Source organism: Pan troglodytes, chromosome 8 (genome assembly GCF_028858775.2).
Source record: "Pan troglodytes isolate AG18354 chromosome 8, NHGRI_mPanTro3-v2.0_pri, whole genome shotgun sequence".
Classification (NCBI taxonomy): domain Eukaryota; kingdom Metazoa; phylum Chordata; class Mammalia; order Primates; family Hominidae; genus Pan; species Pan troglodytes.
This window is the reverse complement of record NC_072406.2, coordinates 133,250,586-133,255,815: the sequence shown is the minus strand read 5'-3', so window position 1 is coordinate 133,255,815 and position 5,230 is coordinate 133,250,586. Positions and strand designations below refer to the sequence as shown.

Genomic DNA, 5,230 nt, shown 5'->3' with positions numbered 1-5,230 from the left:
ATGCTCACATAACATTTCAAGATGCTGGGTAGAAAACAAAAGCAACAGCATTAATTCTCTTTTAATTTCTCTCAATTTTCAAAAAATTTGAATCACTGCAAAATCATATAATTGTTCTTTTGCTATTTAAAAGTCATCAAAAACCCTCCTGTGTTTACAGATGGGTTTCTCTTGTTCCCTCCCCCACCTTCACCCCTTCTCTTAATTATTCCTTGCTCTCTTTATTTTCATGGGAAAATAGCTGGTGTCACCTCAGGGAGACAGGCAGGGCATTCTGCTTTGCTTGTTATTTTTTATAGAGTTCTTTGTCTTCTCTCTGGCTTCCAGCAAAACACAGCCAAAATAGTTTGGCAGATCACTTTGCGTTAGTAAAACTCTGTGTCAGCCATAACCAAGGCCTGGAGTAAAGAACTAATGTCAACTTGCAAATATGTTGGAGAAATGTCTTGAGATCCACAGACATCTTCCCCTCAGCTCTCAGATGAGATTCCATGATCAAGCAAGACTGGTGGGTGGCTGAGATGTCACCTGCTTGCCAGTCCTTCACCTGCCCCAGGATCTCCCCATCTCAGTGGCAAATGATGGAACTTCACAACCTGGCTGCTTCCTATCAATTAATTCCAGGGCTGCATATTTCCAACTCGAAAATCTTTTTACTACTGTTTTGCAGTTTTCCCAACTGAGCACTTTGGCATCTGAGAAAGAGACTCTGAGAGGCATGGCCCCGTGAGAACTGAGCCCTCCCTCCTAGTTGGCCAGCTCTGCCCCTGCTCCAGACTCACTGTGGACACCACCTTCATTCCTCCTGCAGGCCTTCTGCAGGAAGTTAGACAGAGATATCCTCACCTGAGAGATGTGTGCTTATGTGGAGAAGACCTTATGATTTCCAAAGTCTTTTCAACATTTGAGTCTGAGCTTCTGTCTGGCTGGAATCAGATATTAATTACATTTAAATCAGAAGTAAAATCTTATTAACATTTCTTGCTTTCACCTAAACCTTTTCCATGAGGCCGCACTGCCTCCCCTCCTCTTAAGCCAGGGTTAGGGCGGCCTATAGATGAGTTTTTCTGTTAGTAGGATGGTCTGGTGGCAGCGACAACTGGAGAAGCCCCTGTCTTTTCCTCCCACTGCATCCCACTCTCATAGCTGTAGCAGTGGAATTGGGATGCTTATTATTCCAGGATAATTATTTGTTCCTTTGCAATTTTGTGGGATTCTTGAGGATAGTTTCTGTGGTTGCTCACTTTTGTGCAACTCTGATTTTTGTGTAGAGTAGGTGCTCAATAAATATTATTTGGCTAAATTCTATATTCTCTCTGAAGTGGTGCTTATTTCTGATTGGCATTAATCCTAGAACTGGCACTAAAGATAAAATTCCTGCAGCATGGCATAGAGGTGCAAGGGCCATATTGGAAACAAGAAGTGTAGACATGGCCTTGGAGGGTCTGTAGTCAGTCGGCAGAGTAGTCGGCACCAGGGTGCTCCCACACGGAGGATGGCAGTGATGCATGGGCAAGCCTGGAAGGTCTAGAAAGGATATAGAAGAATGCAGGCATCCATTTATTCATCAGTGGGTGTAGGGTGTCTGGGGGAGGGGAGCAGATACTGGCTGAGGCCCTGCAGTCCCAACAGTGAACAGGAGAAAAGCAAACACTCTCTTTCTGTTGTGTACTGCTTACTAAGGGAGGCAGATGATAACATGTGTAATTAACAATTCCAAGAAGTGCTGCAAAAGAAAGGTGCTGCCTCCCCAGCAGGGGCTCAAGAGTAGTAGACCTGAATCCAGGGATCCTTGGACAAGAGAAAAGAAGGCACAGATGATGAACACAGGGCCTTGGGCCCAGAGCATCAGAGCAGGTACTCAGGATCATGACGGGGGCCCAAGGCAGGGATGGAGTTGCAGCAAGGGAGGCTAGATACTAGATTCCAGAAATCCAGGTTGGAACCCCTTAAATCTCTCTTGCCTCAGGTAAGGATTGGTCCTGAAGGAGACAGGGCTGAGCTTAAAGTTCCGAGCCAATTTCACTGCAGTCATTCATTCACGGAGCAGCCACCACATGACTGCTAATGTCATGGGCAAATAGCAAAATCAGTACAGTTCCTGTTCTTACGGAGTTTTCACTCCAATGGGAAAAATGATCAAGTAGTAATTACACAAATATATCTAATTACAGACTGCTGAAAGTGCTATGAGGGAAAGAAACAGGAGCCATAGTAACCAGAGGGTCTAATTTAAAGTAGATTTTTACTGAGGTCTCTCTGAGGACCCAAAGTTTGGCCTAAAGGAGTTAGGCTGATGAGAAGTGGGTGGAAGAGCACTTTAGGTAAAGCAAACAACATGTGCAAAGGGCCTGTGGTCTGCAGAAAAATGCCCCCCCTGCCCCACACTCCGCCCACAGATGTTCACACCTGAATCGCTGGAGCCTGTGAATATCTTACCTAACATAGCAAAAGGAACTTTGCAGATTATGGTTATGGTCCTTGAGATGGGCTGATAGCCTGGATTATCAGGGGGCCCCAATCTAATCACATGAAACATTAAAAGGAGAGAAGCTTTCCCAACTGCAGCCAGAGAATGATATACCAACAGAAGGGTCAGAAAGATGCCACATTTGAAGATGGGCTGTACACTGGAATGTAGGCAGCTTCTAGAAGTTTGGAAGGCAAGGAAACACATTCTCTCCCACAGCCTCCAGAAAGGAATGCATCCCAGCAGACACCGAGGCTTTAGCCCTGTGAGACCCATGTGGGCTTCCAACCTAGAGAACTGTAAGATAGGAAATGAATACAGTCTCGGTACATGCCAAACAGCTTGGTACATTCCAGAGACCAAAAGGTGGTGGCTGGTATGGCCACAGCATTGTATATAAGACAAACACACAAACCATTTAAGTGACTGAAACAGGGAAGGGACAGACATGATGATCTGATTTCTATTTTGCAATTCCACTTTAGATGTTAGGTGGAGAAAGGACTGGGCGGTAAGCGTAGAATGGAGAGACCAGTTAGGAGTCTATTTTAGGAGCCCTCACAAAAGGTGGTAGGAGCTCTGATGTGGGTAGTGTCAGAGAAGAGAGAGTAGTGTATGCAGTTGAGAGCTGTCTGGTGGTGGAATTAATCAGATGTGATGATTGACTGGATTCAGGGAGCAAAGGAACAGAGGAATCCAGGATGCCCCCTCTCCTCCCCAGGCTTCTGACTTGATCAGAGGGTGAGAGCAAAAGTCTAGAAAGCTGGGCAGAGGCAGGTTCACAACACCCAACCACTGCACAGATGGCTCCACCTGCCACCAGAAAAGCTAATCACTGAGAAGCATCTGTCATCTCAGAAATCCTCCAGAAAGCCAGGGAAATGCCTACTGCAAGATCCACTGGTTGGGACTCTTTTTGAAGGTACGAGTGATAGAAAAACCAATGTATCTTAAGCCCGAAGATAATTTATGCTTATTTTTAAGCTGGAAGTCCAGAGGTTACATCTGGCTTAGTCTGAGCTTGATTCAGGGTTCGGATGATGTCACAGGGCTCATCCCTTGGCCTCACTTCCTTTAAGGGGCTTCGTTCTCCATCCCTCTGTGCTGACAGCCCCAAGTCCAGCAAAAGAGAGTGTCTTTATCCCAGAATACCCAGTAAAATTACTGAGATTCATTTTGATTGGACTAGCCTTTATCCATTCCCACCACCACCACTAAGGACACCTCACGACAGGGAAGGGAAGGTGCTGGATGGTTTTGCCTGGGTTGGGAGTTCCACTCCTTAAGCTGTGGACAGAGAGAGAGGAAGGGGTGGAGGCCCAAAGAGAAGTCAGAAATGCTCCCTGCAGGAAACAGGCTGGATAGGCACAGAACAGCCAGCTCCTCAGTCCCCCACGCAAACATCCACAATCCCTGGCTACTTTACTGATTCATAGCAAAAGTGTGTGCAGACCCAAACATATGGCTTTTTGACGGAGAACCGTGTGTAAAACTAAAGCGAGCTGAGTTCATCATCAGGGCTGTCTCTTCCAGTGGCTGTGGTTTTTCATAGTCACAGTGTGAGCAGAACACAAGTGCCAGGTTGGAGGGGATGGGAAGGGTAGATCATGTGAAATGGCAGGTGGTGTCAGGGAAGAGGCTGGCTTGGGAACTACAGATGAAGGCAGTGGTCTGGGGCCACTGAGTGTGGGGGCAACAGAACATTCTGGGGCATCGCTGGGCTGTCCATCTTAAGTGTTGGGCACATCTCTGAGGAAGGGTCTTTGTTTTGGTGGCCCCTTCCCATGGGAAAAGCAATGTCCCAATGGCCAAGGGTCCCCCCTGCCCAGGCATCTTGTCCCTTGCTCTTGTCCTGGCTCTTTCCTTTCGCTGCTGTAGCCACAACCATGAGTATGCTCAGTCTTCAGAAGAGGCTTGCCTCTATTGTCCTCCACTGTGGCAAGAAGAAGGTCTGGTTGGACCCCAAGGAGACCAGTGAAATCGCCAATGCCAACTCCCATCAGCGGATCTGAAAGCTGATCAAAGATGGGCTGATCATCCACAAGCCTGTGACTGTCCATTCCTGGCTCGATACCGGAAAACACCTTGGCCTGCCAGAAGGGCAGGCACATGGGCATAGTTAAGTGAAAGGCTACAGCCAATGCCCGTATGCCAGAGAAGATCATGTGGATGAGGGGAATGAGGATTCTATGCCAGCTTCTCAGAAGATACCGTGAATCTAAGAAGATTGATCACCACATGTATCACAGAAGATACCATGAATCTAAGAAGGTTGATCGCCACGTGTATCACAGCCTGTACCTGAAGGTGAAGGGGAATGTGTTCAAAAACAAGCGGATCCTCATGGAACACATCCACAACCTGAAGGCAGACAAGGCCTGCAAGAAGCTCCTGGCTGACCAGGCTGAGGCCCGCAGGTCTAAGACCAAGGAAGCACGCAAGCACCGTGAAGAGCACCTCCAGGCCAAGAAGGAGGAGATCATCAAGACTTTGGTCTAAGGAGGAAGAGACCAAGAAATAAAAGCTCCCCCTTTGTCTGTACATACTGGCCTCTGTGATTACATAGATCAGCCATTCAAATAAAACAAGCCTTAAAAAAATAAATAAATGGCATATAATTTCTGACTCTTCCCCGATTCAGGGAGGCCATGGGAGTTTCAATTAGCCTCAGGGGGCTGTGTGTCTTCAGCAGACATTATTTGAGGGACCAGGCAGGGCCTGGGGTCATAGGATCTACCTCTTGGCCCTACTGCCTTTGGG

The 5,230-nt window shown here is 47.2% G+C and overlaps 1 pseudogene; it reads left to right on the top strand.

The window, feature by feature from the left end:
- Positions 1–4,356: 4,356 nt before the first annotated feature.
- Positions 4,357–5,006, top strand: LOC466219 (large ribosomal subunit protein eL19-like; annotated as a pseudogene).
- Positions 5,007–5,230: the final 224 nt, after the last annotated feature.